Source organism: Chelonoidis abingdonii, chromosome 16 (assembly GCF_003597395.2).
Source record: "Chelonoidis abingdonii isolate Lonesome George chromosome 16, CheloAbing_2.0, whole genome shotgun sequence".
NCBI classification, from domain to species: Eukaryota; Metazoa; Chordata; order Testudines; family Testudinidae; genus Chelonoidis; species Chelonoidis abingdonii.
The window spans coordinates 4,894,479-4,913,718 of NC_133784.1; the positions used below are offsets into that span (position 1 = coordinate 4,894,479).

Sequence of the window (19,240 nt, forward strand, 5' to 3'; positions counted from 1 at the left end):
TTCTGGGGTAGTTCAGAGGTAGTGCCTTGCAAATCAGGCCTTGGAGGCTCAATGGCATGAATGACTGCTTCAGGGTGCACACTAGAGAGGACTAGCTAGACTCTGTTGTCCCAGGCAGATGGTGGCCAATGGGGCTTTTCCCCAGCAACCTCTGGGAATCGAAGAGCAATCACTGATCCAGCGTACCCCTTAAGTTGTGAATCATTTTGACGAAAGTCAGTTACCTGCCTTCAAGAGATGGCACACAAGAAACCTGCATTTTCCTTTGGATCTGGTTTCCTGCTCCCAGGATTGGCAGGACTAGGGAGTGCTGTGGAGAGATGCTCTCAGTCCCGAGGGATGCTTAAGTGTCTTACATCATTCTGCAGCAATCCTTCTAGCTGACCTAGCACTAGCATTGATGGACTCTGGAAGGTGTCCTGTCAGCCCTCCTTGGCTAAAGCAAGCTCCTTGCAGAGCTTTCAGTGGGGGAGGGGAAGAGAGCTTTTATATCCTTCTAAGAGGACTCTGGAGACACGGGCAGTATTTAGATTCGTACTTCTAATCCTGATTTGCATAATTTGACTGAATCAGATGGGCCTCTGTTTGAGTTTCTGCTGAGGAATAAATATCCAACGTGTTTAAGCTCTACTTTAAGGGCAAACCCTGATAGAGTGTGTGTGGTGCAGTTTGCATACTGAAACCAGTACCTCTCTTTCTGCTTGATCTGTTTCCAATAGTACAATATATATTTCTGTTTTTAGAAAAATACATTTATATAGCACCTTTTATCTCAGGATACCCCAAAGCACTTTATACACTACTGATATTCAAGAATCATTTCACCACCTAACAAAATGTATCCCCATCTGAAGCTGAACAAATCAGCTGTGTAACAGGAACACAACTGTTCAGGACTGGAAGTGATGATGAATACCACATCCATTTGAAAGTACAGTGAGAATTTGGGATTTAGCTCCTGTGAGAAATTTCCGAGGCTAGGCTATTTAATGACTGTGAATGGTGGGAAACTCTGCCTCATGTGCCATCCTAAACACCTCTCTAGCAGCACAGAACCCCATGTCCCATGCTGGGGCATTAACTGAAGGGAGAAACTTTGAACATCCAGCACCAGTTTCTGCAGCATTTGCATTGCCTTTATCCCAATCAGTTTTTGACTAGGCTTTGACCTTTATTAGCTTGCAAGGTCTGATGAGATTTCTTCCTTAGGTTGTCAAGTATCAGAGGGGTAGCCATGTTAGTCTGGATCTGTAAAAGCAGCAGAGAAACCTGTGGCACCTTATAGACTAACAGACGTTTTGGAGCATGAGATGCATCTGACGAAGTGGGTATTCTCCCACGAAAGTTCATGCTCCAAAACATCTGTTAGTCTATAAGGTGCCACAGGATTCTTTGCTTCCTTAGGTTGCTGTCTATTTTGTTGCAGTAATCTGAGTGGGTGCGGGGATGGGACATTCAATGACTAGGATATCAAGATACATTTCCACCTCTTTCGGTGCTATACAGAATTTTCAGTGTAGCATTTTAAGATCTGTTTTTGTAGCCCAGCAAATTTTCTCATATTAAGCTTTTTTTTTTTTTAGCAAGCTTGAAGTAACTGGAGAAGAATATCAATTTTCTTTGCTTGTGGCAAGAAAGAAGGTGCCATCTGGAATGCCACTTAGTCACTGCTGAATTTGTCTAGTTATTTACATGCTTTGCCTTGAAATGCTCAGACTGAAATGGCAGAACAGGCACTTTCTAAATAGTTCAGCTAACAACCTGCTGACACCTCATGGGAAGCATTGGCAAATAGTTGAGTTAGAGAATTCTCTTGTTATGTCAGATGACATCCAAGTTTCTCTTCGTGTGTTTGTTTTACTGTCAAACCATTTGTTTGAAAACAGGCTCTTACAGTCCCTCAATTCAATTTGACAATGCTTTTTGACATCACAACAGGTAGCCGCAATGTCCAAACTGGAGTTCTGATTTTTGCGTGGGGCATTAAGCAGCAGGAGCGATATATTTCTCTAGTGCCTCTTATCTCAGAAAATCCAAATGTGCTCACAAACCATGATTGAAAAGCAACCAGCTCTTGATGGAGAGCAACAGCAAACTGGTACATGACATGCTGCGTAGCAGTGAGGGTAGGGGATGAAGATGAAATTTTAGCAGAGGACACAAAAGGACTGATCCCCTACTGTTAAGAGGAAAAGTGCCATCAGGGCTTTAATGTCCATGAAGAGCATGCCATTCCAAACTGATGGCAAATTTTATCCCACTGTGACCCTCCTAAGCAACAGAAATCCTGGTTATGTGTAGATGTTCTTAATAATAAAAATAGTCATATACAGTTGTCTCTGAAACTGAATATTTTTAAGTTTCCGGGACACACAGCAGAAGATGTATTTATATTCTAGTGAAATTTTTCACTTTGAAAAAAGTTGTTTACTTTCCGTATCGTAAAATACTTGCCAGAAAAGAAAGGATGCAAGTTCAGAAGTCCGCATATGTCATGTTTAAGAGCCGTAGCTGATTGTGAACCATGACTTACTGTTAAACTTGGTGCTAAAACACACACGAGTGCAGTGAAAATGGATTGTGTCTCAAGACATTCAAGGTTGCAAGATTTGAATGTGCAAAAAGTTAAAATAGTCTGGGTTTTCTCTTATTTGGGTAACAGATGTTTGGTGGTAATAGGATTTAGCACTCATCTAGTGATGACCATCTGTAGATCTCCCAAGTGCTTCACAAAGGTGGGTAAGTGTGATTATTCCCATTGTACAGGTGAGGAAACTGAGAAGCAGTGAGATTAAATGACTTGCCCAAGCTCACACAATAAGTGCATGGCAGATGACTCCCACCCAAGTGCTACATCAGATATAGACTGTAAACTCTTCAGGGCAGGGACCATGTCTTTGTTGTAAGGTGCCTGGCACAATTTTGGGTGCTCAAAAAGAAAATAAAACAGTTGTAGGCTGCCAATTCTGACATCCAGTAGCGTGGTGATGGGTGGCCTAGAAAACAGAGAAGGGTTAGATCCCCATGGTAGAGTCAGAAGCATCCTGTTGAATGAAGGGGAGGATTGAGACACTGTAGTCTTTCTAGTCTGCTTTACAGAGTATTTCATATAAATTCCCACAATCTGCTATAGTTGAAGCTGGTTAAATTGAGTACTTGAGCATGAGGCAATACACACAGAGCATCACTTCCACAGGCTGTAGCTCCTTATTAAAGAAGGTGGCTGTGATCTGTGCAGTTTTGTGCAAATTAGTGTGACCTGCTTATTGATGACAGAGGGTGCTGTCATTTGATTGGGTAAAGCCCTTAGAATGAAGTATATGAGAGAGTAATTTTGATGTTAGCAGATCGGACAGGGTTAAGTTGCTGATGGCACATGTGCACCATCTCTTCTGATAGAGGCCATTTTTGGAGAAGGGTGAGCGATAAAGATGTGGGATGATTGAAATGCATGGGCCGCAATCTGGTACACACAGGCTGCAAAGAGAAAGGGGCAGCTGTTTGTTTTGTTTTCACCATGGCTGATATTGATATATCTGAAATAGTTTTTCTTAAGAGAGGCATTGTCAGTAATTTATATCCCATGTTCAGCTCTCTTTGTAAATTTCAAAGCAAGTTTCCTTTGGACTAGTCACAGGTTTTATTTAAAAAGTTGAGTTTTTCATTACTGAAAATTACTGTGTATATATAAATCTGAGAGGTAATAATGATGATATTATTGATAGCCTTAAGGTAAGTAACCCATACAAAGCAAGCTATGCATGCTCTTCAGTCATCGTGTTGGGTGCAGATGTCTGTTACAATTTCTCTAAAATGAATTATTGAGCACTGGAAAGAGCAATTGTTAGTATAATAGTTTTTGTGTCTAACTGGAGATGAAATATACTGTCTGGTCAAGAGATTCCATCGGCACAGAGAAATAGCTGCACTTGACCGACTCCTGCTTTGCATTCCCTGCTCTGGTTCTGTTCCAGTGGCCCTATGAAATGTGCCTACAGGCTATTTACAGTGACATTATAAAAGTGAATCATAATTTTGGTGACTAAGATCCAGAGCATGTGGCTCTGGCACCCCCCAGCTGGTGGCAGGCTCACCCCTGTTTTATGAATGTAGTTAGGTGGTCCCCAACTGTTTACAAGACAGCAGAGGTGAGATCTTTGATTGACAAGTCAGAAATGCATTAGATCATTCTCTCTGCCAGTCGCTGGTTCATGCTGTTAAAAATGTCAGCCTCTCCAAGTTTGAATGGCAGCCCGAGGGCCTCAGAAGCTTTTTGTTTTCTGAGATGGAAACACAAATTGGATGTGTGCCTGAGCGCTTCATCCTGGGCTGTAATTTCATCTTTTAGCTAAGAACCACAAGGTACATGAGCAAAGCACCCTGTAAACAATAATACTGGGGAAAAAAATAAACAAGGTCGTGTTTCTGGTACGTTGATCCACCGGTGTCCTGACCTCTATCACGTTGAACATCTCCACTCTGATTGCTGTTCCCTTTGGCATTACAATGAGAGGGGGAGAGACTGACAGAGGAGGCAAAGATTTAAAGTTGCAGGGTTGCTGTTCCTTGTATTGGCTATGAAATATTGAACTGCCACAATGTGACACTTGGATTTTTAAGCAAAGTTTCTTATATGACATGTTCAGAGTCCGCTCCTCCTGCTTCCTTCACCCTGGCTCACTGATAAGCGGGGCCCTATCAAATTCATGAAAAAGATATCATAAACCATGAAATCTGGTTTCCCCCTGTGAAATCTGGTCTTTAGTGGGCTTTTACTTTATACTATACAGATTTCACAGGGGGAGACCACCATTTCTCAAACTGGGGGTTCTGACCCAAGAAGGAGTTTCAGGGGAGAAGGGTGTTCAAGTTATTTTAGGGGGGTTGAGGTAGCGCCACTCTTACTTCTGCACTGCCTTCAGAGCTGGGCAGCTGGAGAGTAGTGGCTGCTGACTGAGTGCCCAGCTTTGCAGGCCTCAGTGCAGAAGTAAGGATGGCAATACCATACCAGGCCATCCTTACTTCTGTGCTGCTGCTGGTGGCGGCTCTGCCTTTAGAGCTGGGCTCCCGGCCAGTAGCGGCCGCTCTCCAACTGCTCAGCTCTGAAGGCAGCACTACTGCCAGCATCAGCACATAAGTAAGGGTGGCAGTACTGCAAACCCTCCTACAATAACCTTGCAAGCCCCCCCCCCCCCCCACAACTCTTTTTTGGATCAGGACCCTTACAATTACAACATCTGACATTTCAGATTTAAATAGCTGGAATCATGAAATTTACGATTTTTAAATCCTATGACCATGAAATTGACCAAAATGGACCATGAATTTGGTAAGGCCCTATTGATAAGAATGAAAGCAGTAGCAATTAAATGCATGAAAGGGAATAAGAGAAATGGCAGAAATGCAACCAAATTAACTGCTCAATATTTACTGGTGTGGCAGAGTTAAAGGTTCAGGAGTCCAATGTCCAGTGGAATGAGATGCGTGTGCACCCTAGTTTGTAGTTTTTAAATGGAAGGATACTGCAGCACTAGTCTAGCTTTAATTGGTATATCTTCAATTATTTATTAATCTCCTAGAACTGAAAGGGACCTTGAAAGGTCATTGAATCCAGCCCCCTGCCTTCAGTAGCAGGACCAAGTGTGTGTGTCTGTGTGTTGTTGGGCTTTGGTAAACAGATACAGTGCTGTAGGGCAGTGCACACAACAAAAAATATTAGTGAACCTACTTATCACCCTGTTGCTTTAGTGACCTTGCCATCTAGCTGATCCATTAGATGCTCCTAACCAGTGCTCCATGTTGTCTGTCATTCCATGGCTGGGAAATCTACTACAGAATCTACTCTCTGATGCGGAATTGTGCTCTAGGATCTAAGCTTCCATTTAAAAAAAATTGTTTGTGGTCTGTATGATTGCAAAGGAAACGTTCCAAACATGGCAGTAGATGAGTAAGTGGTGTGGCTTTTTCTGTTAAAAAATGCTTTTACAAGAGTGAATTACAATTTAATAACTAGAAAACTGCTTCTTTTCCACCTAAATGTCTAACATTTATAACTTCTGAAAATATAAATGTATGTTTCAGCTCTCCAGTTGAAGGCCTGGTCTACACTAGGGGCTTGTCTGCACTGGCACTTTATAGTGCTGCAACTTTTTCGTTCAGGGGTGTTACCACCCCCCCCCCCCCCCCCGCGCAGCAAGTTTCAGTGCTGTAAAGTGCCAGTGTAGATATTACACCCTTTGTGGAGGTGTGTTTTTGTTGTTGTTGTTGTTTTTGTTTTTTTTAAGAGCACTGGGAGAGCTCTCTCCTAGCGCTCTGCTGTGACCACACAAGCCACAATAAAGCACTGCCAGTGTAGACTAGCCCTAGGAAATTAAACCACTATAACTACGTCGCTCAGAGTTGCGAAAAATTCATACCTGTGAGTGCTGCAATTAAACTGACCTAACCCTGGTGTAGACAGCGCTAGATCGACAGGAGAATTCTTCCATCTCCATAGCTACTGCCTCTTGGGAAGGTGGGTTAGCTATTCCTCTGGGAGAACCCTCCCATCAGCATAGGTGGTGTCTTCACTGAAGCGCTACAGCAGTGCAGCTGCAGCCACTTATGTGTAGACAAGCCCTAAGTAGCAAAAAGTGTGGTACAACAGAGCCTACGCCATTCAGCTGTTCACCCCAGCATACAACAGTCAATGGGATCATTAGCATAAAAATGCATTGTAACCACTAAGCTGCTGCTGCTTCAACTCTGCATTAATGATCTCATGTTACTGTGTAAAACCCGGTGCTGTTCCTGGTAAGCAGAGTGGTGAGGTCTAGCGTAGCAGCATTGCTTGGTTGATCAGTTTAAAAAAAAAAAAATACAACAAACCCTCTTCTGCCAGCCAAGCCTGGATTTTCTTCCCTCCCCTGTTAGAAGTCAGAAGGGTGTATAAAGCTGTTTTGACAAATGGCATACATAGTGCCACATTGAAGGGATACAGGTATTTTTAAAGCTAGCTCCAGTTCTTAAGGATTGTGAACATCTGCTTAGAGGTATTGTAGAGCTCCACAATGCACTAATTGAATTACTCTTTTCTGGAGTTGCAGAAGGCACTAATTGAATTACAATCAGCTAGTGTGTGTGTGTGTGTGTGTGTGTGTGTGTGTGTTGAAATGAGCAGGGCTGAAGCCTTGGGGAGCAAGAAGGTAGTGGGAGACATGACAGATCATATGTGCTATGCTGCTATCTAATGGCTACTTGCGGTACTGCATGGTCTCAAGGGAAGAGACAGTATTTCAGTCCTTTGCATAACCTAGGGCTAAACTCATCCCATTTAATTCTGGTGGTCCCAGGACATTTTTTAAAGCTTTAAATAATGGCAAGAAGGAAGGAAGTTTCATTCACTAGAATTTCTAGTTAACAATTTGGTTTTTAAAAAGCTTTAAAATAACTTAATTTTAATAGATACATAAGATTGAGGTTCCAAATATTTTAATATAGGTTTTATTTAATATCAGTCTTTTTGCTGTGCCTCTAATGGGAGTTTTAGTGCCCTGTATTGGGGGAAAGAGTGGATTAAGCATGCTGCATCAAAATCCCTCTTAAACATTAATGCCTGCCTGTGAAGTTAATACCAGGATAGCCTATTGTAAATCACTGGGCTTTACTATAATTTTGTGTTTGAAGAACTCTGTGGGAAGTGCTTAACATGTAACCAGTTACACAAGATCATGTTCTACAAATCTCTGCTGAACTGGCAGAGATAAAGAATATAATTTTACCACAAACCTGGGAAAGTTTTGAAACGCTGAAAAGTGTAGTAAACCTTTCTCATCCAGTCTTTTAAGTCTCTGCTAGTCACAATTCAGTGATTCAAGTAAAAAAAATATCATGCATTCATAATTCCAAGGAAGAGGAACTTTAATGCAAACACACATAGGAGAACAGAACAAGGTCTGACCTCTGATAAAGCAGGAATTTAACTAGGCACATACCAGTTTGAAAAAAAGCCCCATAAGAGAAATGTGGTTGCAGAATCCTAAAATTCAGAGGTAGAAGGAAGACTTAAGTCACATTTTTGTCAATTTCTCTTCTATTAAAAAGTTGTTCCCTGCAGCATATGAAAACTTCCTGGTTTATGTACAAAAATAATCAAATGTTCTATTCTTCGTGCTCTTTACTATTATGAGAACCAGGCAGCTAGATACAATACCTTATTAATTTCCACTATTCTTTTTCACCTGTTCTCACAAAATAATTTCTCAACAGCGATCTAATAACAGAGAGAGCACTGTAGTGAGGTCTCCTTAGTAAGACTTCATTACTTTTTGAAAGATGCTAATGTAACTTGCTAGGATGCTATTAAGTGTAACTAAAACTAAACAACACCTGTCAGAATAAATAAACAACATATACACTGATATGTGAGATCCTTTTCTATTGCATTTCTTCATGTGCGATCTCTTGATATCTGGTAATCTAATGTGAATCAGCAAGATTGCTCTATGTGTGCAACTACTGTGACGTCTCCGGTTTCATTGAGATCTGCAAAAAGACAAAAGAATTCTGCAGACGAGCATTTTGTCTTAAATTCCACTTTTTGAGGAGGTGTTAACTAAACCAGGCTGCAGAATTTATTTTGGTGTATAGTTGTTTCTCTTTAGTATTGTATCAGATTGTCTGCCTTCTTGGATTCTTTTTGAAATAGTCAAGGAGACTGTTTCCAGGAGACATTGCCAATCAAATGTTCAAATAATTAATTGCAGGCCTAATGCTCTTGTCCAAATGTTACATATGGGGGGAGGAGGGTTTATTTTTAAATGATTGTCAGAGTAATTTTGCACCATTGTCAGACGTTCTTTGACTCTGTCCGTGAATACCGCAGTCATCAAGCCAGCCACATACATGCAGCTTTGTAGAATAGAACTTGGGGTCTAGGTCTCCAAATACACAGCTATAGATCCAGTAAACTAAAGGAGGATTTCTTTTAGCCCAGTCAATGAAAGGAGCCAATAAACATATGAAGATGTCTGGTATCTCAGAAGCGTATGCTCTGCACTCCTATAGCACTTCAGAAGTGATGAATTAAGTCTACAGTGACCCCATGAAATAGGCGATACATGTTTGTCTCACAATACCGTTTCTTGTCAAGTTTTAGAAAAACAACACGTCAATGTTTTGGATTGTTCATAATAAAAATCCTTGTGCTCAGCGAACCCCGTCTTACAGTGTCTCCTGCTGGTAGAGCCTGGAATTGGAGGCTTTTTACAGCGTATGAGCCACCTTCATGTGGCGTAGGAGTGAGCTCAGGGCTGCTTTAAGAAGCTATAAGTGGGAATGAATCCATTCCATACAGTGTATAAAGTACTTTTTTAAAACAATCTATTTCTAGAACCTAAATTGTCCTGGGACCAGCTCTTGATATAAAAATTCATAGAAACCTGTTTTTCAGAGTGTAGTAACTTCTTGCCATAGTGCTGTAGTGTTAGAATTCACATTGGCCAGGTTGTTCTGTAAATTAAACACTGACAGCTCCCCTCAGGGGAACAGCCAATGTATTTATGATGATGTGCTGATTACACAAAATACACTGCAAGCAGAAAACAGCTGCAGAGAACAAACCTCTTAAAAGAATACAATTACAAATAGCACCCTCAGTATTTGTAGTGGTGAGAGTAAAATACAGCATGCTAATGGAGGTTTTCTAGTCTGCTTCAAAAGAAGAGAAGGGCTATACGAAGGAAAGAAGCTAAAGTCTAGTTGGACGCGCATGTAGTGCCAATAGAGAATGGTATATAATCCTGTTCCTGAAAGTGAGGGTCAAGAAAATACCGCAGGGCCTTGTCTACTGCAGCCTTCTCTTCTTAAAATGTCTTTCTATTGTAGCTCCACCAGCATTGGCAACAGTGGGAGCACTAGTGTGGGCCAGCTGCCAGGATTTTAACCACTATCCCAACCCTGTTCCGAATGGATCGAAGCAATATGGAAGTTAAAATGCCGGCAGATGGCCCACACTAGCACTCTGACCATGGCTAACACCAGCAGAGCTGTGACTGTGGGGAAACTTTATGGGAAAAAAAGTCTTAGTTCAAAAATAACTGACCCTGATTTTAGGGCTAATTGTTTTTTATATAAGCAGCAGAGAGTCCTGTGACACCTTACAGACTAACAGACATATTGGAGCATGAGCTTCCGTGGGTGAATGCTCACTACATGCATCCGATGAAGTGGGTATTCACCCACAAAAGCTCATGCTCCAATATGTCTGTTAGTCTATAAGGTGGCTCAGGACTCTGCTGCTTTTACAGATCCAGACTGACATGGCTACCCCTCTGTTTTTTATATGTTTTGGGAGAGTCCATGGGAATGAAAGGGGTGTGTTCTCTTCTGTCTCTACATAGCAGATTTAAATTGTTCTGTTCTAGATGACGGTGGAGTTCTATTTTTTCACCACCCAGAGATGTGGTAGCCAGCCCCCTGTAGGCAAGGCCCTGGGACTGAGAGCTTACCATCCAATTTAGATATGACAGAATGAAGGCTGCAACAAAACAATGTGGGCGGAGGGGGATGGAAGAGGAAGAACTTGGCATTATTCTGCTTAGAAAGCTGATAGAAATTAGAAGAGGTTACTCTGAAGAGACTGTGCTGCATCTGCAGGGTTGTGTAGGGGGAACAAAGGATGGGAATAGCGAGGGTGCTGTGTCAGTACCTATGTGCAATAGAGAAGTTGTGGAAGACTGATGCAGCCAAATTGGGTCAAGGTTTGTCCAAGTTAGCAGAACATGGCTGTAGAATATATTTAGGACGTGCATCTATGAAACATGTTTCAAATACCAGGCACACGGTCTTCTGTTTACAGCCCTAGAAAATGGGTTGAACTTTCAGTGTATAAATCTGTTTTTACTTTAGCTAAGGAAACAGCATTGGGACTCTGTGATGAGGAGCACTTCAGTTCACTTGCCTAAAACAAAGAATCAGTTCTTCCATCTGCAGATCCCCAACATGTACTAATCAACTCTTATACATCTGTCCATCTCTTTTAACTCAGTTTTGAGCCTATGTGCATTGTGCTGCTCTGCTGACATCTATCCCATGTGGCAAAAAGGCGTTTTGTATAATCACCCCACTTTAATCAATAGAATAATTGATAAACCAGATAAGATTTAAACTGATTAGCTCCCGAGCAGAACTCCCCAGGGGCCTTGGACTCTCTTAATTTTGACATGTGTGTTGTGTACTCTGCGGATGAAGTGCAGTTTGAATTATCTGTTTTTATTTGCTTAATGATGGGGAGGGTGTTAAAGTCAAATGTTTAATTAACCCAGCAGTGGGCTGCGCTGTCACTTACACACACATCCAGCTGATTGAGATATCTCACCAAGAATACTGAATAGGAATGATAATGTGGCACTGAGACGGAAGATTGCTTTTTCAATCCATTTGCTGGGTCACTACTTTGAATGTCTTATTGGATGAAAGGCATTCAGTCTGGGGAAAAAAAATCAGTATTTAAGTACATTTTGTTTCCTGGCCCCCTCCCCACCAAGAAGTTAACTAAAACAGATATGTTGTCAGTTTAATAAGCCATTCATGTCCTAGCAAAAGGCTGTGAATAGTGGATCTCAATAGCCAGTGGCCTGGAGCTGTATCATTTCCTTTAGAAACTAGCCCCAAGGCATCTGAATATGAGCTATTACATACACACGCCTTTACCCTTCATTCTCTGCTTGCTCTATTACTCACCTCATTTTATAGTCACTGCAGCAGTGGCAACTCTTCGTCCCCAGTCAGGGAAGCGAGATGTGCAATTGCATCTCTGAACACCCCCTCAAGAGAGTGCTGTTTCAATGTTGGATTTTTTTATGGCAGAACCCAGTAGCAGAGTTTTTAATTTAAAAGTGTTCTATAGGGATGTTTCGTTCTTTCGCGCATATTTTGTTACGTCAAAGCATCAGAATAGCCCATGGACTTTGTTCCTTGTGTTGCAGCCGTTGTTCCGGCACAGTGATATTGGCTAGCCAGACATTGTATAGACGATCTCTAGTCCCACACCCTCATTTTCCATTGTTTCATTAGAAGGGTACGTTAGTTGCTTGCTGTTGCTCAGAAGGCTGAGATGCATTTAGACACAATGAGTTTGTCCTTGGTAGTGCGTAGAAATTAATAATAATAATGTACTAGAAGTTAGCTAAGTTTGACCCTTAGTCCAAGGTTATGTCCATCTTAGCAAATATAACTTTTCGTTACTCTTGGTTATCACTGGGAAGGAAGTACATTTAGAGTAGAGAAATGCTTTTATTTAATCAAATATTTTCAGGAAGGTCTGTGGTCTGATGGTTAGAGCAGTGCCTAGGAGTCAGGTGTTTGGGGCTTTGTAGCTTTCCCACCACTAGCTTCCATTGCAGCGTTGGGCAAGTCACTTCTCTGTTTCAGGGGACAACGTGAATGAAGGTGTGAAATGGAGCATCTGGGGAGAAAATCAGAGCGGAGACTAAAAGAAGGGGTAAGATTATAGAGGGGTGTATGGTGAGGATGATGAGCTTGAAGCTCATGTGTTTGGATTTAAGAAGCCAGCCAAAGAGTTTGAGGAAAAGAGATGACTAGTAGCAGCATTGTTGTCTCTATTTTGGAGAGAACTGGGAGTGGAGATACTAAAATCAAAATAAAAAAAGGCCAGAGACAATCATGGTGTGACAGGACTTCTAGTATTGTGACAAGTGAGGCTGTATTTTTCCTTGCTGAGGGGTTTTGCTGTAAGAAGTTAGTGCTGGTCTACATTAGAAAAACAGATCAGCCTAGTTACATCGCTCAGTGGTGTGAAAAATCCACACCTCTGAGCAATGTCCTTAAGCCGACCTAAGTCCCCATTTTGACTGCACTGGGTGAATGGAAACTACCGCCTCTCGTGGAGGTGGATTTACTACAGTGATGGGAGAACCCCTCCTATTGCTGTAGTAAGTGCCTCCATGAAGCGCTGCTGTGATGTTTTAAGTGTAGAGTTGCTGTAGTGTTTTAAGTATAGACATATCCTTAGAAAGTAGTGCTTCCGCAAAGGGCACTGAGTCTGCTGTGAAACTAACCAACCTTACAGTCCATTTATCAAAGCACTTGCAGTTCCCATGCAGATGAAACCATAATAAATATTGAGCAAAGAAAGTTAACCTGTGTCTAGAGAATTTTAATAAATAAAAAGTTCAAAAAAAAAACCCTCTCCCCAGACCTGTTGGCTCTTGCTAACTCTTGTTAGTACTAGAAATATGTTTTTGACACCTCTTTGGGATGTTAGCTTATGTGTACAATCTTTAATGTCTGACTGTGATATTTTTCCCCCCATGTGGGGAAAATCAAGAAAGCAGCTGGTTCAAGAATAGATAAGCACTAGTAAAAGCTTTGATTCATATAAAAAAAGCCCCAAAACAAACGGAATGAAAGTGACTGATCCTAAAATTTGGTGTTTTCAGATGCTGAAATTCAGTGTTAAAAATGCATTTCTGTGTTCATTAAATGAAGGAATACAGTAAAGCAGACCAGTGAGGAACAGAGCCAAATCATTTGTTTCCCCCTTCCCTTTTGAAGTGCTTCTGTTTCTTGATAAATCTGCCTCCATGAATTGTGCGTGACAATATTTTCCAATCTTAAAGACAGATTAACTAAAGCTGAAATCGATGGTGGGACATATTAACAGAAATTTGAAAGATCAGAGAAATCGTTAAGGTTGTCCTAGGGAGTGGGGACAAAGCTGGTTTGTTGGGGGAGGGAAGGGGAGGCCAGTGCACAGAGTGAGACTGACCAAAGCAGAGGATGACTGCATAGTACAAAAATACCCTCAAGGCCAGTCCTTGATAAGTTCAGTTGTCTGGTCTTCAGAAGTTTACCCTATGTTATTGCTAGCATGAATTGAATCGATGTGTGTGTACATGTACATACGCAGACACACACAAACGTAGGGGCATGTGCACTTTGGAAAAATAGGTTTTGGGCTCCTAAAAAGATGTAGATTGTCTTGATGTACCATAGAAAACTTGAAATGCAAAATGCAAACTGTAAATACCACACTTACACCTGCCAAGGGACTAATTGATTTTATTATTCAGGAAAAAGATTTTAAAGCAGACCCTGGCTGACCGAGGGGTGCCAACATGAACCATTAAGGTTTGTTTTGCTCTAACCTTCTTATGAAGAATGGGGAAGTATCGCTGCCTAATGCAGATGTCTGGGAGTTACAAAAATAACCAGATGTCCTTATTAGCAGAAGCAAATGTTCTTTCCTTAATCCACATAAAATTATATTCAAAGGCTGTCCGGATGTGATGCTTGTGTAAATAAGGCACCAACAAAAATTTGAATATAAAGAGCCTTTGGCCAACTGGCTTGAAGGCTTGAATATTAAAAACAAATTTACCACTGTTGACTCTCTCAAATTCATACAACAGAAATATGAAGCTGCTTCCCAGGGAACATGGAAAGAGTGTTCTCATTTGCCATATTTTTACTCTCTGTTTTTGAGACATTTCTGGTTAAGCAAAGCCAGCTATTTAAATTCCCGTGAATGATGTGTTCTCACTGCCTGGATCCCTGTTTATGTTAAAACAAACTTAATATTGTTGAGACTATTTCATTGTTTCATAATATCTTTGATAAATATTTGCACTGGCTTTTGAAGATCTGTGTGTTGCATCAAATTCTCTGTTCTGCTGGTAGTGTTAAGACATCCCACAACTCTACCTTCATTTTTCTAATAAATTAATAACTGATTTAATTAAAAGAATAACTTGATCTGAAAATTCTCCTTAATTTCTCAAAGTTTTGATATGTCATGTTGCTGTGGGAAGACATTCATTCTAATCTGGCATTTATTGGGTTGAATACAAAGCCAGGAAGACATATATAGAGTCTACTTCTGTGTATTTGGGAGTAGAATTGTGTCAAATTTTTTAGGTAATTTTGCTGAACCCTTTTTGTACTTTTTTACCTTTAATTGGGTGGGAGGGATAGCTCAGTGGTTTGAGCACTGGCCTGCTAAGCCCAGGGTTGTGAGTTCAGTTCTTGAGGGGGCCATTTAGGGATCTGGGGCAAAAATCTGTCAGGGAGGGTACTTGGTCTTGCTATGAAGGCGGGGGACTGGACTCGATGACCTTTCTGGGTCCCTTCCAGTTCTGTGAGATGGGCATCTCTCCATATTAAAAATTGCTCAAACCTTTGATTGGAAAATTGTTTGTATTATGATAGCATCTAAGGGACCCTTCCCAGTCATGGATCAGGCCCCGTTGTCCTAGGTGCTGTACAAATACCCAAACTGTCCCTTGTCCTGAACAGTTTACAGTCTAAGAAATCAAACACCTGACTCTGAGCCGGCTTAACTTGTGTCTTTCTCTCTAACATTAGTGGCTGCAAAAGAGGGGAATGAAAGCATCAATTTGCCCCCCACTTCTCTTCCCTATAGCTCCTTCCATCTAATAATTAAACATAAACTCCTTGCAAAAATACCACTTAACTTTAAACTTTCAAGAGCAAGGAAACTTAATTCAGTCACTCCATGCTTAAGTCACCCCCTTGTGCCTACATACTGCAATTTACAGTGTCTTCAAAGAGGATCTCATAGCAATGAATGTTCAGGGCTGCATAAGCTGAAGACAGTTGAGGTATAATTCATACCTCTGCATTTTCACTGTTGTAGATCTGCCTGTGTTGCAGTTGTCATTCGTTTTATTTACTGAGCATGTAGAGGGTACGACTTTCAAACTCCCCCTTTTGCTACTTGTTTTCCTCACAATAACTTAGTTCACTTTAAGGACTTGCTTTACATGGAGTAGCGACTAGTCAAATAAGTGTGAATCTGAGCACGTTGTGCCGCTCAGGAACAGCTGTAAATGTGTTAAATGGTGTTCAGGCTATGATTTTAAAACGAAAATATTGCTTGCAGTCTGGCCATGGCTGTGCCAGGTTTCATCCTAGCACTGTTTGAAATGGCTGAGATGTTTATAAACTGACACACAGCATTTATAAAATCAGGATGCTGGCAGTCCCTTAACAATAACAATGCTCTTGGACTCATCTATCACTTACAAAGGTTATTGGAAAGGGAATGTAAGGCCTTTGCTATCACTTATTCCTCTTCCTCCCTCTTTTTAAATCCATATTCTGGCTGGCAGAGGCACAAAATAATTCAGGCCAGTTTTTCCATCTCTTCCATCACGTCACTTATTCCAACAGGCTGATGCAAACTAGGAAAAATCCTATTTGCTGCCATTGTGGGACAACCAAAAATCCAGCTTGAACAAGTGAAACTTCCTGTCTACTAGGTGAGTGCTGACCTGAATTTGAACAGAAAACAATATGCACTGACTGGCAAATATAACCTGGGGCTGGGTGGGAAAATGGGTCATCATCTTCCTTCTCCTTGTAAATTACACCAATCAGCAGACAGAATGCCAATGTATTCACCTTGTTAAAGTGTCCCCTCTTGATTAACCCGAGTGCAGTGTCGGGATTGGATAATAGTACCTGTGGCTAAGTATGCACATTCCCCAAAATGCTTTAGTGGGGCTCAGCTACTGTTTGATGACCTTTCTAAGGAACCAACTTTCACTTTCAGTCTCTGGTCACTCAATGTACCTATGTATAAGGCTATGTTTTAGTCATGGGTATTTTTAGTAAGAGTCGTGGACAGGTCACATGCAGTAAACAAAAATTCACAGCCTTTGACCTGTCCGTGATTTATACTATACACCCCTGACTAGAACTTGGGCCAGGGATGTGTGGCCCAGGACGCCTATGAGTGCTGGAGGTGGCGGCCCGGGCAGGCTCTCTACCCGACTCCACGTGTCCCTGCAGCACCTCAGGCGGGGTGGCCATCTTGAGCCTGAAAAGGAGCCAGAATTTACCAATGTACATTGCCAAAGAGGCACAGTAATATGTCAGCAGCCCCCCATAAGTTTCCCCACCCACCCGCTTCCATCGCCTCCCACCCACCGGCAGCCCTGCCAATCAGCGCCTTCCCCTCCCTCCTCGCATCTCCCGATCAGTTGTTTCACAGCGTGCAGGAGGCTCTTTGGGAGACGGGGAGGAGCAAGGGAGGGGGTGGAGTGGAGTCCGGGCCTGTGGTGGAGCCAGGGGTTAAGCAGTGAGCCCCTCCCCGCCACAGCACACTGGAAAGTTGGCGCCTGTAGCTTCAGCCTCGGAGTTGGTGCCTATACAAGGAGCCGCATATTAACTTCTGAAGAGCCACGTGACTACGGAGCCACAGGTTGGCCACCCCTGTCCTAAAGGGAAGGAAGGCCAGGGGGGCTCTGTGGGCTGCCCCTCCCAGGAGTTCTGGCTCTGCAGCTTCCATTGGCCAGGATCCACAGCCAATGGGAGCTGTGGGGGCGGTGCCTGCAAGCAGGGACAGCGCACAGAGCCCTCTGGCCCCTCCGCCTAGGTCAAGAGCTGTAGGGTTATGCCAGCCGCTGCTGGAGAGCTCCCCCCCCCCCCCCCCGCGAGTGTTAGGGTAGCCCCTGAGCCAGCCACGGTGGCTGCTTCAAAAGTCACAGAAAGTCATGGAATCCATTACTTCCGTGACACACGCAGCTTTACCTACGAGTTCAAAGTGGAGGTTCCTCTGAGGAGCTTGTTCTGGAGGGAGGGAAAATAAAACATCTCACTGTTTAATATTAAAAATGTATAAAGATGGCAAAAAAAATATCTGGACAGCTAAATTTGACATCAGGTTGTTCTTGGACTAGCAGCTAATCTCATCTCGGGTTCGACATGGTGTTTCCATTCTTTACTAATGGAACGTAGTCACTTAAGTTGACATAAGTTATGTTATTAAGGAGTGTAAAAAACCATTCCACTGAGCGACGTAACTTACATTGACTTAACGTGGTGTATAGCTCCCACCTCTCATTGAGGTGGATTAATTCTGTCGACAGAAGAGCGCTCTCCCATCCACTTATCAGGTCTTCACCAGACCCGCTAAATTAATGCTGCTGCACCGTTCGCAATGGCACCGATTTAGCGCAGTAGTGAAGACAAGCCCTCACTCCCTTGCAATGGATATGCTTATGTCACTAACAACCCACCCAGCTTTAGCTTTGCATTTCAAAAAATGTGTGTACACACATTGGTTAAAACAGGTGTTAATTGATTGGAAGGGATCTATTTGTCTGAGAGTTCTATTAAAATACAGGCTGGCACGTAACAATGCATTTATAATATTTTTTGCAAAGCAAGCAAGTGCTTTCTGTACTGGATGCAGATGTTAAAGCAATAGTTTGTTTTAAGGTCCAGTGCTACACAAATTCTGGCCTTTGGGATAATGACAAGTGTTTTATCTGCATAAACAATACGTTCACGCCCCCACCCCCGAGGTCCACGCACACCTAGTTTTCCTCAAGCACATCATCTCTGTCAGGTTAATCAATAGGCACCGTATGGCAGAGGGTCAGTAATCAGTGTCATCGTGCCTTTAAATCGTGTTGAAAATTTGCTTAAAGCCTGGGCCAATTAACATCGAGATGATGAATGGATGGGTAGATGGGAAGAGCCTGGCGCTCAGGGGCTTGTGAGAAGTAGATGCTCAGCTGTTGAGCAGCAGACACCAGCGAATAAAATCAGCCATTCATGTTAGCTCAGTCCACCCACTCTTAATGATAATGTCAATCTAGCAAAATATATACACATTGGAGTTGTCATGAGTTCATAAATCAAAGGAGTTTGTCAAAGGCATTCAGATTAACGAGGCAGCAGCAATAACAAGTCAAATTTGCATAGAGAATTGCCCGAATCTCAGTAAATTATGATCCTGTTTTTCATTTGATTATTTGCTAATGTCTCAAGAGGGAGAATGATTACATTAGCATGCAAAATCTACTCCAGAAGTAGAAATCTGAGGTATAGCAGACCAGCGCACGATGACAATTAATCAGTTTCTGCATACTAGCATAAACGTGCAAGGCCCAGAAATGAACTCCTTTTTTTATTATTATTTCTCCTTGCTACTGATCCAAATGGTTCAGCTTGACAGAGACTTTATATTGCTTTAACAGTGTTCTGAATTGTGCCTGCAGGCAAGACATAGTTATGCAGCTATAACCAACCTATCCATCTGCCATCCAGATTGGAATTCTCCTATCCAAGGCTTCCATTAACCCCCACTGACAGCTCCAAACAGGATTAAGAATTTGAAAGCATAAAAAATAGTTGTGCTCTTTACATAGGCACACAGTTTTCCCCACCCCCACTTCCCCACATGTGGAAGAAGACTGCATCTGTACTGTTT

At 42.1% G+C, this 19,240-nt stretch overlaps 1 protein-coding gene across 13 annotated transcripts in view; it reads left to right on the forward strand.

Annotated features, from left to right (window-relative positions):
• BTRC (beta-transducin repeat containing E3 ubiquitin protein ligase) overlaps nucleotides 1-19,240 on the forward strand; it is a 173,703-nt gene that overhangs the window by 50,580 nt on the left and 103,883 nt on the right. The window contains exon 1 of one of the 13 annotated variants that reach the window (XM_075072933.1): nucleotides 16,197-16,280. The exons of the other annotated variants lie outside the window; for them this stretch is intronic. The gene's annotated coding sequence lies outside the window, so the exon portion shown is untranslated. Of the gene's footprint in view, nucleotides 1-16,196; nucleotides 16,281-19,240 lie in introns of those variants that run through there. 13 annotated transcript variants of the gene reach the window in all.